Genomic DNA, 16551 nt, shown 5'->3' on the forward strand with positions numbered 1-16551 from the left:
GCCCATACTAAGATTTGGAAAAAACCCTTTACAGCATAGCAGTTACTAACTTTGTTGATGTACTTCAGGCAACCATGAATTGCTGTTTTTTGGAATGGTTTTAGAGAAGGACTTGTGAAGATCATGCAAGATACCTGCAACTTGATATGTGTAACATTGTGTCCTTTTTAAAGTTTCAGCTATGATTACTACAAATATTTGAAAACTCTTATGTGACAGTCTAGGATTCAGGAACACTTCAGCAGTACGGGCTTTTCTAAATGATGTGGGCTCCACTCTGTAGTTTAGAAATATTTTACTGACAAGCTGTACTTTTAGTATGTTCATCAAGCTTGTTTACATTTTTCACAATATTCAGTGAATATACAAAATCGTGGATTTGTTGCAGCAAGCAGGATCTTGTATGTACCATAAAGCATATGTAATGTTGTATGGGTAAAAGAGCAGCTTAAAAATGAAAGCATTGTGGCATTAATTGCATACAAACATATAAACCAACTTAAAGTGTATAAAGCATGGCATTTTAAACTTCTAAACAAAATTTTTAAACCCATCACTTTCTGAACTAATTTGTAAAGTGACATTCTTAGTTATCCTGAAGACTGCCAATTATTCTTCAATATTATGTCACATATCAGACCAACTTTTTTTTCTTTTATATATTAAAAAAATTGAAGTAGCTACAAGTTTACTTTTCCAGTAGATATGCCGTTAAAACACCCTGTGTTACAGTTCATATGGCTCCCTCATTGACTTTTTGGCTTTCTCAGAATTCTGTTATTTACTGGCCAAGAGCACTAACAGAAGACCTCATGACTTTCATGACTATTAAGTTCTCCTTGACTATGACTTGGAAACGTTTACACATTATTCTTTGCCACATGTACAAGAACGCAAGATTCACTATAACTCCAGACAGTAAATTTAGCTCAGGGGAAAGTCTAAATAGCAGAGTTTATAAACTGAACCAATAAACACATAGACATAATCTTAAGAGAAAATAAATAAAAAGGATGATGACATAAGACTAGGCTCAGCCCTAGTTTTCTTTTAGGCAAGATCAGAAGTAAACTGAATAAATAATAGGCTGGCTATAGCATTCTTATATTTCTTCTATTGCCAAGTTTGGTCATGGTGTATAAGTGAGAAGTTGTAGTAGAATAAAACAGTAAAAAGAATAAAGCAGGCTGCATGAAACAATTTTGGTCTTCAGAGTTGTTTCAGGATTAATTAATTTTCACACTTGAATGTGCATGGAAAGGCCACCAATCCCTTGTTTTAGAATTGTTTGAGCAAATTACTGTTTATGGGGTGGAAAAATTAAATACAAGTTAAACAAAGGAATGAAAGGGAAAATGTAGAATATATAGATGGAGAAGAAAAAGAGTGAATATTAGGAGATAATAGCTATTAAGAAAGAGTATGCACCTCTCTGAGTGATACTACAGTCATACATTTAGCTGCAGTCCAGAAGCCATGCTCCTATGACCTGTCCTACACCTGGAATGACAAGCCTGATACCTGCTTTTGGCTGCAGTATCCTGGTGGTACCACCTAGCTTGCTTTTGATTACTGGACTTTAGGATTCTCCAAAACATTCACGAAAGGTACATGCACAGGAATTTAATACACACTCCAAACAAAGGAGCTGCTCAAGGCAGAGAAATATTTTCTTAAATCTGGACAAACTGAAGGCACTTTGAAAAAAATAATTATTCATATGCTGTGATGAATAACTTATGATTTAGCTGTAAAAGCAAAGAACTCGGTTGTTCCCGATCTTATCAAATGCATGCTTAATTTGCAGTCTAAGCAAAACCTTTGTATTTTTCTCACAATGTCATCTACTGTTGAGATTTGGCAAGATTTGGTTTGGTTTGGGTTTGGTTTTTTTTTTTGTGAAGGCTCTCTGTCAATATAAGAGATAAGTGCTTGAAATCTGTGTTATCTCTCTGTTGCGTTCTTTTCACAAAGTTTCACACAGTGGAATTTTGCTGCATGTGTATCCAGATTTGTATCTCTGCATGATCAGAAATAAACTTAGTTATTCCAATGAGTCAGTATGCTCTGGGATATTTTCCCTCAAGTCTTGGAAAGGTCATTTGAGCAATTAGATTGAAATATCTGAGTAATTCCTTCAGCCTTGTTTTGAATAATGGGCAATCAGGTATTTTCAGTCCTTAGTCTTCATTTGTTTATCTGATGAGTCATTCTATGCCAAAAAATATTGCTGTAATGAAAACTGACTCCTAGCTCTTCTCAGTCTGAATTCCCTTTTTCTTTGCCTGGCTCTGGTCTGGGGTTATTCTCTTAGAAAAAAGGAAAATAAACAACAGAGCTGCCACATCAGACACAGAGCTACTACACGCCTACAGCTTCACAGGCACATGCAGATTAGTTCTGGGAGGCAGGGGATGTACTGGAGAGAGGAAGAACACAGGAAGCATTCAATCAGTTAAGGAGCACGTAAGACTATCCAGAAATGTTCTCCAGTCCCAGGGGAATGTAAACAGCCCTGTGTTTTGGCCCTGATGTCAAGTTCGTGACCTGTTCTCTGAGGTATCTAAGCTATCTCTGAATTACCTGACATACATAGCCTTTATGTAATTGCCCTTACAGTTCATATTACAATGACCCTAGAAGTGTGCACAAGACTAAGTATCTCTCATACAAACTTTAAATAGTGATCCATCTAGTTCTCCAAATTTCTGCTGTGGAAAAAATATATTTTCAAGATACAAACAGACTTTTAATAGCCTTAGTGTTTTGAACATTTGCTACATAGCCTCTGCCTTGAAATTTTGAAATACAGAATAGAAATTGTATTAATGAAAATTGGTCACCAATCTCACTGGTTTTGGTTTGTTGGGAGTTTTTTTGTGCTATAGGGTCAGAAAGTGGGGAAACGTGGAGTTTTGTTTACTTACTCTTTCTGCTTTGTTCCTCTGTTTCTTTTCTGCTTTTCCACTGCAATCACAAGGATTGAAAACATTTCCTTTTAATGAAAACTGAGATTCTTAAATATCTCTGGGTATTTAGAGCTTGAGCTTGAAGGAAAACACAAAAGACTGAGAAAGCAGTCAAAATTATTAAAATGCACAATTACCTATTTTTCAGTGTTTAGGCAACCACATGAACAGTGACAAATGGGAAACGTTTCCAAATACAGTGACCCCAAACATTTACTAAGAATTCAAGTGAATATTCCGTTTTCTGAGTAATCTGCTGGCTTTTTCAGTAAAATACTGTGCTAACTTCGCTAAAAGTAATTGAATCAATAGACAGCAGAAGTTCAGTTTTAAAGCTTACTGTACTATTTAATTAATAAGAATAGACTAAGTTTATCTGATTGATGCAGAGAGAAGACAACTTCAGAAAAGTGTAATGCAAGGAGTTAAAGGAATGAGTCTAACCTGACTTCGGATACATACAGGGGACATTGTTTTGTGTAACTATATATATATATAATATATATATATTTCTATAAAAGAATTTCAAATGTTATAACTTAGCTAGGTTTATAACCAGTACTTTTTTCCCAGCATCTGAATGATAAGTAAACAAATATTTTCTTACCAACTTTTTGATTTTGTATTTTGATGAGTGTCCTGCATTCAGTTAGATCCTTTCTGCCTCTGTGTGTCTCTCATAGGAAGGTTGCATGGGTAAACTGAATATGTTAATTTTATCCAAGCAGATGTTCTCTTTAAACTCCACACCCATAGTATTTCAATGGTGACAGCATGCCTAGACAGACAGACTCCTGTTTCCTCGATGTCCCAAGTCTCCTGCTCCATAGTTTCTCAGCTTTGCAGCTATTTAAAGCATGTGAGTGAAAGAGAATCAGACATTGTATGTTGAAACACAGTGTGTTTCCTGACTGTATTGAGAGTTAATTGTTAAAAGAGAAAGAAGTCAGTTATGCTCTGCTAGTTTATAGGCTCAAAAGGACCATAAGCAGCAACACATAGAGTTATACAAAATGAAAGCAGTAATCTCTTAAAATTACTGTTTCGGTGTAATAGCCATGACATGTTATTCTATCTAAGAATGCAAGCAGATATTTTGTTGTTGGTGATACCTTTGCAGCACCCTCACCCAGCAGTTTGCAGCTCAGAGACTTCCTGAGCATGTCTTTATGTTCACTAGCTCTCCAGTGTGCTTTTCTTTCTGGGCCTGGGATTCCATGGGTTTGAACATTTGAAAAGCTTAGTATGCACAAAACTGAGCAGTGAGAAGTTCTGTTGCTTAATGGCAGGAGAACCACCTCCTGTTTGCTTTAAGTCACCCACCTGCTGTTCACATTTCATGCCACTTTTCCTTTCACGACACTGTCACCCGAAAATGTACAGAGCCATTGCAAGTTGCTTTTATTCAGGCAGTGTGTATCTCTTGCTTTGATGCGGGTCACTGTATCTGCCACTCAGAAATTACGGAGGTTCCCCACTGAACAACCGCTGCAGAAGGTTCATCCAGTTGCCAAGCCACATCTTTGGTCCGTTTATTCTTTTTTTCAGATCTCTTCTCTTTCATTGCAAATGCAGCTACCTCTAGGTGAAATTTAATCAGAAGAGGGCAGTACTTCACTGATTTTGACAAGGAGTTTCCCAACCTGGAGTACTCTTTAAGAGGGAGGGGGTGCAGCTTGTGGGGCCCTCAGAACATCCTCTGAGGAGGGTTTGCTTTTCAGCTCTGCCCACTGCTTAGCTTCCAGAGCACGATATAAGCAGTTTTACCTGCAATGAACACATTTTTCCTTAACCTAATTAAAAAACGTAACTTCAACCACAACACCTCCAGTTCAGAAAGATAATATCCTGGAGGATTTTTGCTAGATCCTGGGGGAATTTTACAAGAGCACTTGCTACATGCAGTTAAAATTGCCTCAAGTGGCTTAACTTTATGCAATCACGTAGAAATACATCTCAGTTATAAACCTTCCATTTTTAGAGCTGTGAAGTGTCTCACCTGATGGCTGATGATCTACTGGGTTTTTGCAAGTCAAGGAGCTTCACTTCACCAAAGGTAGATATGGGGGAATGCAGAATATTGTAAGAACCCTGCAACAGTCCCTTCCAATATGCTTATGGTTAGAATTAGTCTGAGTGGGAAAATGGCGTTTGACCCTGGACCCTGACGTAATGCATGTACGTTGTGGGCACAGATCTCTGAAAGTACCTGCACAGCCCTGTGTCTGTTTGGAGCCACGCTGGTTCGAAGGGTCGATTAGTGACATACATAGGTCTGGTTGCAGGGAAAAAGGCACAGTTTTCCCTTGGGGTGTTAGGGTGAAGTGGGGGGACTTTTTTCATGTTGTTTTGTCATTGTCATTGCTGTTTGTATATCAGACTACATACCAGGAATTTACTTGTCCCTGCAAGCAGCGTATTCGCTTGGATGGATATTTTTGCTAAGCTTTTAAGTTTTGTCAGTGTAGTTTTCAGGTATGAACGGGAAACATGCATACCCACAATGGATCTGTATTCATGATATCAAAGCTGATGTGAACACTGATGCAGAGATGTAAGATGACTGCAGGAAGCAGTTGATCACAGTGCTGATCTGTAGCAGGGAAGGGTCTCCTGGGAGTCATTCTGATTCTGACAGAAAAAGAAAAATCACGCAGGAAATTTCTTAGGAGTGCATGAAGTAAGGCATTTCTGTGGTATTTCTTTCCAGATTCTGGATGGTACTTCTCCCTTTTTAAAGTTGCAGAGCCTGTGGGAAGGACGAGCAAGAGAAGTTCCATATTCCGTATGTCTTTCTTTTATCTTTATCTTTTTAATAGCTCCAGTTGAGAAAAATGCTGCACTATTTAAAGTGAAAATGTTTACAGAGTTTGGGGATTTATGGAGTTCTGAAGGCATCCCAATTAACATTGAGGTGCATAACCTTGGTGCTAAAAAAAATGAATGTATTATATGGTATATTTTCATGTGCCTATATTTACATGTACCTCAATATGTGTTCGATGGCATGCATGCCGGACCGTTATCAAAAGGAATCCACAGGAAAATGGGTAGTCACCTATTCCTGAAAGTCACATTGCAAATTAGGTCTGACAAACTGAGAGCAGAATGCTAACTAATGTTGTTAGAGTATAGACCCACTGAGCATGAATCTAGGTCAAATGCTTCTTGCATGGGGTTCACACTTGTGATTGGAATATATAACAACACATGAATGCTGAGAAATAAACACCAGCCAGAATCCATGCCAGGCATAGCCTGGGACATTTCGAATAGACCACAGGGCCTAGCCATATGGTCCAACGTCTTAGAATGAGACCGTTTACAAAATTGCCTGAGAGAGAGTACTCCAGGTACCTATGACAGTATCGTGCCAGTTGGCAAAAAGCACCGTTGTGTTCTAAGACCCACAGTCCATCTAGAGTACAGAAAAAGCAGGACATCACTATCTGATGTAATTTAACATGTCAGCAGAAATACAGAAGGGATTAGACTTAAGTGATGTATGCAGTCATAAACGTACCATTTATTTTGAATCCAGGCCTTTGCATCCCTAATGGAACCACTGAGTACAATTTCTTTTTGGATGGGAGGAAGTATATGATAAACTTTTTTTCCAGAAGTAGCTTCTCAATAATATACACCAGGAAAATAAACATCATCTATATTGAAAGCATTCTTATCAGCTCACAGAACTGGCCATGACATGTTGCTCTATCTAAGAATGCAAGCAAAGATGTGTGATTTTGTTGGTGGTGGTGTTGTCCCCTTGTGAATAACTTATTTTAAAGGTGGAGGGTTTTTTATCCTTGAAGGCAAGGACAACACTGGGAGGTAGTCACAAAGTGAGGTCAAGAAGACTGAACGGTTTTGGCTGAAATAAAAATTCCAAGATCAGCAGAAGAGAGAGAAATTTTTTCTCCTAGAGCATAATGGTTATGGGTCTGTCCTAGCAGTCCTGGATTTCAGTCCATTTACTTAGTAGCAGAAGCTGCACCTGTGTCATACCTCCTGGTATGTGTCCTGAGGATGGCTACTAAGTGTAAGCAGCACAGAACTGTACTACTTTCCCTCTTTGTTTACTTTGTATAAGCAAAATGAAATTATTAGAATAGATTCTTTACACAACTCAAATACTCCCACAGCACTGCAGAGAGCTTGAGGTTGAAAGGGACCTCCGGATGCCATCTTGTCAAGGCCACCTGCTCCAGCAGAGGCAGCTTGAGCCGCTAAGCCAGGACCATGTCCAGACTGCTCTTCGTTATCCCTGCTCCTGTCACTGGGCACCACCGGAGAGAGCCTGGCTCCACCTTCTTTGCAGCCTCCCTTCAGGCCTTTTTATACATTGATCAGATCCCCTCTGAGCCTTCTCTTCACCAGGCTGAACAGTCCCAGCTGGCTCAGCCTTTCCTCAGAGGAGAGACGCTTCAGTGCCTTAATCATCTTCACGGCCCTTTGCGGGACTCTCTCCAGCACGTGCACCTCTCTCTTGCACTGGGGAGCCCAGCAGTGGATGCAGCGCTCCAGGTGTGGCATCATCAGGGCCAAGTAGAGAGGAAAGACCACCTTCCTCGACCTCTTGGCAAAACGCCTCCTAATGCAGCCCAGGACTCCCTTAGTGTTCCTTGTGGCAAGGGCACATCATTGGCTCATGGTCAACTTGGTGCCTACCAGGACCTCCAGGGCTTTCTCTGCAAAGCTGCCTTCCAGCTGGGCAGCGCGCCGCACGTGCTGGTGCCTGGTGTTGTCCCTCCAAGGGGCAGGACTTTGCGCTTCCCCTTGTTGAGCTTGTCAGGGCTCCTGCCTTGGCAGGGTACGACCCTAGGCTGATGCAGAGAGCAGCACCGAGTCGTGAGTCTGTGTGGGAGGAGGGATTTGGGTGCCGCTGTAGCGAGGCTGCAGCTGGCAGTGCAGGCTGGTGGGAGAGCAGAGCCCCGGGACGTGGGGGCAGAGGGTGAGGTGAGGAGGAGGACCAGCCCGGGGTGATGAGAAGTGGGGCACGGGCTGGTCCTGGAGAGCCCCCGGCTGGAAACATCTGCCCTGGGAGCAGTCTAGACCTGCTGAAGGTTGACTTCAGGCAGACTGAAGGCAATTTATTTTCTTTCACAGGTTGAGACTGCTGAGAGCCTTTCTGGTTGATTTGCAGGCCAGCACGTACCCCCGCTGCTGGCCCGGCCCTGGTGTTGGCAGCTCCTGGGCACTAGGTCTAGTTTTGCTGGTGGGGTGGCCTCTTGCGGGGGCTGGGAAGAGTCTCGGGAGCTGCTGGCCCTCCTCTTTGGGGGTCGCCGTGCCTCCCCAGGTGAGCGGTCCCTGTCGTGGCTGGGACTGGAGGGACTCGCCACAGCCTCCCCCGGATCCTGGCGTGGCTCTTCCTGCTCCCCGTGGGTGGGAATGGGGACATCGGGGGGGCTGCTGGGACCCCCACGAAGAGCAGCGGTGGACATGCTGGGGCGCTCCTCTTCGTCGGCTCCAGGTGGGCTGCCGGCGGGGGCTGGGCCAGGGGCAGGAGATCCCCTTTGGGAGGCAGCAGGACGACAGGCAGCCATGGGCCTGCCCTCCCGCTCCTCAACAGCGTGGCCAGCCTCGAGGCCCAGCAGACCGTGAGCCTCCCTGCTGCAGCGCTGCACGGCGACATCGATAAGCTGTTGAACGAATGTCACCGCATGATGCTGGAGGCTGACCTGCAGCAGCCGGACCAGGACCTCTTCATCCAGCCCAAAAAGGCCCAGCACAGACAGGATGAGGTCCTCCAACACGACAGCCGTCGAGGGCTCCTCCGCAAAGATCAGCTCCAGCTGCTGTTGCAGCCAGGGCAGAAAGCGTCGGAGCAGAGTTGGGTGGTCGTCGAAAAGGGACGCCCAGGTGTCTGGCTGGAAGCCACCCACTGGAGCCCTGGGGACTGACTCCACCGCCAGTGCCTGGGGTGTTACAGGGCAAGGGGGACTGCAGGGAGCTGGGTGCCTGGGTGGTCCTCCTGCCTGACGGGTGCCAACCGACACTGATGCCAGCCCAGCTGGTGTGATGACGACCTCTTCAAAGTCGTCATCTGCCCGCACCGAGTGCACAAGGGATTGCACTCTCCTCTTGCAGAGGGGGCACTCGGGCTTGCTCTCAGCCCACCGCAGGATGCACTGGTAACAAAACTGGTGGAGGCATGGCATCACATAGGCAGCATCGTCCCAGCTGCCCAGGCAGATGGGACAGCGGGTGTCCGGCTCTGTGGCCATGCTCTCCACCTGCTGCGGTGGGCTGGAGGGAGCTGGGGATGACGAACTGCTCCCTCCATTTGGCGCTGCAGCAGCCAGTGTCATGCTAGAAAAGGAAGAGAGGGCAGGGTCACTAGCTGGCCCAGGGAGGGGTGGAAGAAATGCCCTGGTCCCTTAAGAAGAAAATGCTCCCAGCTCCTCAGGCTGAGGTGTCCCTAGCCAGCTCACCTCTGCTGCTGAGAGCGTGCCTCCTGGGTGCCCCGGCTGCCTGGAGCTGGCAGGGCCGGGGAAAATCCTCCAATGGCTCCGGGGTCAGGCACAAGGAGCTGCCAGGAACAACTCCCCAGTCAGGACACCAGCACCGAGACCTCACTCAATGCTCCAGCCTCATGAACTGCTCGACTGGAGTGTGGGCACAAGCCAGCTGGGTGGGACTCAGCACCCAGCTATAAGCAGCGAGGGTCGGCTGGTCACATTCCATCACTAGGTGACATCACAGCCCATCGCTCGGTGTCGTCGGAACCCAGTGTCCCATTGGGGACGTCAGTGTCCATCGCCTGGGGACATCACGATGGGCCATCCTCACCCACGGCGCTCGCCCCAGCAGCGCTGCGGCCCCAGCACAGGCATCCAGGGTTGCCGCAGCACCACTGCCTGCTCCATCCTCCCAACTCTTGCTTTGTGCTCGGCATCGGTGTCTCACGCCAGTCACCGAGGCCTCAGCCACGTCTTCCCAGGGCCCCGTCAGGTCGCTCTGGCCAGGGCAGACGTCTCCAGGCACGTACAGCAAGAGGGTGCACTGGATAACACCTCGTGCCTCCCCGGGAGGCTGCAGGACAAAGTCCCACAGGCTCTGCCCACACCCCAGCACTGCTGGCCAGCCCTCCGCGCTCCCCTGCTTCCTCCCACGGCGGGGCCACAGGCAGCACTTGGCTCGCTCTCACGGGTTTTCTCTTCTCTTTCTCCCCTAGCCAGAAGGCACAAGGGTGATCTGCCTCTGCTTAGCACCCATCAGCCCTCATCCGCGCACTATGTCCTCTTTGGCAGGAGGGAGGCTGACAAACCAGAGGGGCTCAGGGCAGGCAAGGAGGGTCTGTGGGGCTGGGGCTGGCTCAGCGTGGAGCAGAGGAGGCATCAGGGCACCTCACAGCACATGCCAGTGCCCACGGGGAAGGCATCAAGGGGATGGGGGCAGGCTCTTCCCAGCCCTCCCTGGTGGGAGGGTGAGAGACAGTGGCATCTCCTGGAACTCAAGAGGTTTGGGCTGGAGATACGGAATCAAAACCAAAATCCCCATGAGGATCATGAAGCCCTGGAGTGGCATGCCCAGAGAGGTTGTGGGATTCCTGAGCCTGGAGGTCAGCCTGCAAGACCTGAGTGGCCACAACCCGGAGTATCCAGGTCTATATTCATTGTTGACCCTTCCCAGAGCCAGTGGTGGGACAAAAGACCTCCTCAGTCCTCTTCCAGTAGGAGCGGTTCTGTGGTTCAGTGATTGGTATGGCCAAGTAGGAAGGGGAACATCTGAGCACAAAAGCCTCAGGACTGGCAGAAAAAGGGCTGTGAGAATGGCACGTGTTCATAGAATCATAGAATCATTTAGGTTGGAAAAGACCTTCAGGATCATCGAATCCAACCATCAACTATGGCCACTAAACCATGTCCTGAAGTGCCTTGCCTACACGCTATTTGAATACCTTCAGAGATGGTGACTCAACCACTTCCCTGGGCAGCCTGTTCCAATACCTGACAACCCTTTCAGTAAAGAAATTTCTTCTGATATCCAACCTAAACCTCCCCTGTTAAAGGCACTCACACTGGCACTTCATCAAGATCACATCTACATGCAGCTTCTCAGAACACCCAAGCAGAGACAATCCAGGAGAAGTGAAGAGCCCTCCAAAGTTTCTGTCTCTTATTCTCTATCTCACCTCAGGTAATTCTGTCCAGTCTAGGTGGAAATACACATTTAGCTGCTTGCAGTTAGGTGGATATGACAGCATGCATGTGAATGAGTGGAATAAATTTTGTTTTGAAATACAAATCTCCCTCCCCGCCTTGCTTTCAAGTTTGTAACTTTACTGAGATTTGTTGATACAGTTTGCAATAGAGGTTTTGGGCTGGAATGCCCAGAATGGCCTGGGAGACCCTCACAAACTCTGCCTAGAGACCAGCAGTGCAACATGATCTAAACAATCAAAGGATAAGATTACTTATCGTATTGCATGGCCCTTCTTCTTGCTCACGTAGGATGTGGGGGGTGGGGAGGGCAGATTGCTATTCAGGGGTTATAATCATTCCATTTATATATGAGTACAGTGTGCTACAAGGAGTCTGAAAGAAGAGTGTGACCCCTAACTCTGTGTCCCCAGGTTCTTTATTTTTGTCAGACATTTCAATATAAGTTGCCTCATGTCATCAGCAAGCATATAGAAAAAACTCTTGAATGCATTACATTACCAAAAGCCATTCTCTGATTTCATCACATATTTATACCTTGTTGTGCAACATGGCCATAAAGCAACCAACAAAGACAAGAAAAACAAGCAAGCTACGAAAGGAGATGCCAAAGAAGTACTACATAATTTGAATGACCCTTCTTTTTCCACACCCCAGCACCCAGTAATCTAAGCAAAAAATCCCCTACAAGTAATGCATTCTTGCCAAAATCAAAGGAATGCCTTAGACTGCATGAAAGAAGAGCAGCTCAGAAATGTGATACACAGAAGGGAAGATCTGAGGTCACAGTGGCTTTGGTGGCCCTGTGAGCTGAGAGGAAAAGGTACTCAAGCCTCCTTTTTTTCTTTTGTCCTCCTTAATTCACTAAAACTCCCCTGAAGTAGCGTTGTCACTGGGACTGGGTTTACAATTTGTTCCCAGAGGAGTTAGGAACTCCTTTCCCATTTCCCATTCCTCCTTAATCCTTCAATTCCTTGGAAGTACACTCTGCAAGGTGTGGGCTTCCATGTTAGATCATGGCTGCTTGGGCGTGCCTTGTGGCAGCTTTTCTGAAACCAAAGAGGAACGGTGTTAAAAACCAATACTTGGTCTCTTGGCATTTCATCTGATGCCACGTTGAGAACAGAACTGCATTCTCATTTTGCCTTTATCCTTCCCCAAGGACAGACAGTTTTGCACAGCACAGGGCAAACATACAAAAGAAAACCCAGCAGAAATGTAGAAGACAAATTTATTCTTGATCTTGATACTTCTGATTACGTATATTGAATGGATAGGCAAGCCAAGCAGCATTTTGTCATACAACTAAGGAGAAGATGTGGGGGACTTCCACTTGAAGTCAGCTGCTCTCATTCAATTCAGAGCCCATTCAGATTCAAGTCAGTGCACACAGAGCTAGACAGTATGTTTCCCCCAGAATGTGCTCTACTGTTAGTATTAAACTGTTTAATGACAGAATTTTCTTTTCTGTTGAGCCACTTTGTGGCATTGGTTATCGTCTTTACCAAAAGTGCCTCTGAATACTTATAATCCCAAATACATTACTACGTGAACAGGTTGTTCATGAGAAGAAATTTATCTCTGCAAGATGTATGTAAAATTGTATGACATTCATCTCCATGCTATGTAAAATAAGCCCTCAGAAAAGCTTTAAAAAGGAAAGTAGGAAGAAAGAGGAACTGAATACAGAGTGGAAAGGAGAACATAAAAATGTGAAAATAAAATTAAATGTGAATTAAAATGCAAAAGGAAAGTTGTTAGCACTATCCACAATCTGTTGGTAGGTCTCATTGACCCCAGATTTCACTGCAGCAAGGACTTCAAAATAGGGTGAGATAATTTTATGAGGAACACACAATGACCAGAGGTTTGAAAAAGCCCCTTAAGCACCCCCACACCTCCAAGTGCCTTTTGGTAGGCTAATACATCCTCTTGCTGTAAAGTCTATGCCACTTTCCACCATGGGCAAGGAAAAGACTTCTCTTTCACAGCTGTTGAAGATTTTGGGGCGGGAGGGAAGAGAGAGGGAACTCCACCTTGCCCTGAGGCAGAGCTCATTGGCCTCTGTTAGAAACAGGTTTCTGGAAAAGGCATGTTGTGGGTCTGATCCGGCAGGACAGTCTTCCCCATGCAAGCTCGCACCGCAGCCATCTCCCAGGTACTCTGGAGGCAGATTCCACTAGGGGACACTGTGGTATTACATATTTCTTCAAAGGTGTAAAGGCCTTTGCCTGTGTTCTCCATATTATCAAGTTTCAAAGTTATTAGTTCTTCTTCACATATTTCAGCACAGTCCTGTTTTAACTGATGCCACTACTTCTGTTGAATTTAACAAGAAAGCTGGGCTGGCTTGACCAAGAAAGCTTCAGCATGGCTGCCTCATGATAGCGTAATTGTTCCCAACTTTAATCCTTCGAATTGTGTGATTTTTCCTACAGAAAAACAGCTGAGTTTGGTAATTATGCTTCTAATTGTAGCATCATTATTTTAATAAAATAAACTTTAGCAAAGAAAACCAAACCAAACCAAAACAGCTTAAATCCAGCAGAGTGCTTTAAAAGTGCTCTTTTCCCCACGAGAACTTGCATTTTCACATATTTAGTACTAATAACATAAAAGTAAGGTGTTGCCTATGTTTTAGCTACTGCCTTCATGGCAGTAATGTTACAACAGAGAGATAGCTGCATCTCGATTAGACTGACACTAGAATGTCTGTATTGGAAAGTCAATACACTCCTCTCCTCCATGCGGATGAGCTCACACCAAGTGCACAGTTATGCCTTTGGAAGAGGCCACTTTTCAGAAGGACTGTGAATCCAGCAACTATGACAGAATATGCTTCTGATGAAAAGCATAAAGCTTTACAGAAAGTTAAGTATCTACCTGGAAGGTAAGGGGGACTGGCAAGGGGCAACATCACAACGTGCCACATCCACAGTTTCTCCTGTGTGAACTTGGGAAGCTGGTTGGATGTGCTTAGCGGAGGCACACAGGAAGTGAGTATCTCCCTATGCTTTCAGTCCTTGATTTTGTAGAGCTTGAATGGCATCTCTTTGGATTGGGAAGGAAAACCTAAAAATCTCATACTTGGTGTACTCATTCCTGAGAGAAAACAAAAGTAAAATGTCCATTGCTTTTCTGGAAACTTTGATCAAAAGCGCCCTCTGATAATCGCCTGCATTACCAAATTAAATTTAAAAATAATGTGACAAGAACATTATTTTCCATGTTTCATACCCTGTTGTTATTTATTCAAAAAGGAGAAACTGAAAGATGCTACCTCCCCAGCCACCTGTTCAGTTGGGTATCCTGTGTCTTAAAACAGCCCCATAAAATCTGTAACAGTTGGACAGGAAAATATGGTTTTGCTGGTTTCTTCCTTGAGATTTGGTTTTGAAGTGGAAACACAGAGGCCAAGACTTAGTCATGAAGAGAGGAGGCCAGGGGAAAATACTTTCCAGTTCCTCTTTTCTCTACCAGGAAGGCCACAGAACCATGGAGAAGTCCCTGCAACCCACACGTGCTTGGCCCAGCACAGGGCATGCTCTTTACAGGGAGGTGACTCCAAAATGCAGCAGGACTCAAGAGTTCTCCCAGGCCCACCTCTCACTGAAGTGACTCTGGGTCTCAAGCTGCAGATGTTTTGGAGCCAAGGGGGACTGAGAAGTAAAGAAGACCACACGAACTGAGCTGTCAGGAGAGCTCAGAGGAGGGCACTGTGGCATTGGTTGTTGGAAACTTGCAGGTGAAGGGACTTTAATAGGGTCCCTTTTTTCTTCCATTTCCATGGAGCAGCAAGAATCTGAAGATCCAGAAACATGAAATGGGTCTAACTCAATCCCTTCGGGATGCCGGGTGGCACTCTTGTTGGCAGCCACTTCCCCTCCATGGGTGCCAGAGGCCAGAGGGCAATGCGCTGTGCGCTGTGGGGAAGCAGGGCTCAGCCAAGACAGCCACAACCGCAAAGAGAAGAAAAACTCCCAAATAGATGCTACAATAAGGCAGGATATGCTTGTGACCTGACTCAAGGTGCCCTTCCAATCCTACTAGAAATCATAGTGCACTGTTGCTAATATACATGTCACCATTAGATGATACGAAGTTGTACATGTGAGGCAATGCATTACTAAATCTTGCCACTTGTATTGTGAATATAAATATGCATACATGCATGTATACATGTAGATATGTACATTACATTCAGTCAGATGTTCATTGGGTCCTCTTAGAAGTTGCAATTTCTGTTAGAGGAATTTTTGTGCATTGGTCATTTTCATTGCACCAAAAAGCACAGGTCACTTCCTGCATTCTCTGGCACAGCGGTCAGAGGATGGTGATTAACCTCAGCAAGCATTTAGTCAGTCCACAAGAAACCACTATGAGCTGTGGAAGCTGTATCCGAAAAGCTCTAGCCAATGCCAGGATGGAGGATTTGGCCAAGGCAAACAGAGAAAGGGGAGAAGGATGGACGTCCTCCATCTCTGCTGTACAGAACAAATATTGGTCATTGCAGAGACTCTCACAGACAGATTTCCTGGAACATACCTGTGTATGCGGGAGCTCAGATAATACTCTTTTTTTCCAAGCATTTTTTTAATGTAGTCTCCTGCCAAATACATCCATTGCAACCAAGAAATTCAAGTTTTTCATCCATCACCAATTTGGGTTTTAAGGAAAAACCTTTCTTTGTTTTATGTTTCTGCAGGTAAAAATCTTCTTGTACCTCAGTACAAATCACTATCTCCATAATGAAGGAAAGAGAAAGAGAGAATGAAAATAATCTTATGAATCAGTACTTATACAAAACCTCCTAGAAACTGACAAAAATTAGGGACAAAAGCAGCTTCACATACCCTTTTTTTCTCCAGAAATCCACCTTCACTGGAAGTTTAGTTACACTCTGTATTTAATAATATCAAGCCTAAGCATTCAAGCTTGAGTCTAAGCTCCCATTGCATGCAAAATACACCATTTGGCATATCTGTTTTCTACATGACTTATGGTCATTTTCAATCTTACTCCCATAAAGGTATATTGGGGGAAAAAAAAAACCAAACCCAAAATCAAACTAATTGGTTTAAGTGAAAGCTGATAGTAGTCTGTACTGACCATTAGCCTCCTAGTCTTGAGCTTTCAGAAGGACACTATATTTTATGAAAGCTGCGAGAAAAATTTTTAGTCTTTTCAAAGCCACCATCATTTTTGCATGGTTGTTCATGGTGGATACAATCTCATGTAACATTAATGTCTGCAATTTTCTGTGCATCAAGTCAAAATATATTAAAACAGATGTCTAAACTCACTGGAATCGTATCAAAGAGATCCTATTTCTGCTCACTGATTAGGAGGGGAAGAAGATAATTAACTCAGAGGTCAGGGTTTGGAGTGCACCCATCTACACAAGGCTTCAGATCACC

The 16551-nt window shown here is 44.7% G+C and overlaps 1 long non-coding RNA gene across 2 annotated transcripts; it reads left to right on the forward strand.

The window, feature by feature from the left end:
• Window positions 1-4061: 4061 nt before the first annotated feature.
• Window positions 4062-10165, forward strand: LOC138683771 (uncharacterized). 2 transcript variants are annotated; one of them, XR_011323210.1, is made up of 3 exons: window positions 4062-5025; window positions 5680-5754; window positions 8079-10165. It is a non-coding gene; the product is annotated as an uncharacterized lncRNA (long non-coding RNA). The 2 variants fall into 2 exon arrangements; XR_011323209.1 differs by lacking the exon at window positions 8079-10165 and adding an exon at window positions 7115-7648.
• Window positions 10166-16551: the final 6386 nt, after the last annotated feature.

This window comes from Haliaeetus albicilla, chromosome Z (assembly GCF_947461875.1).
Source record: "Haliaeetus albicilla chromosome Z, bHalAlb1.1, whole genome shotgun sequence".
In the NCBI taxonomy this organism is placed as follows: domain Eukaryota; kingdom Metazoa; phylum Chordata; class Aves; order Accipitriformes; family Accipitridae; genus Haliaeetus; species Haliaeetus albicilla.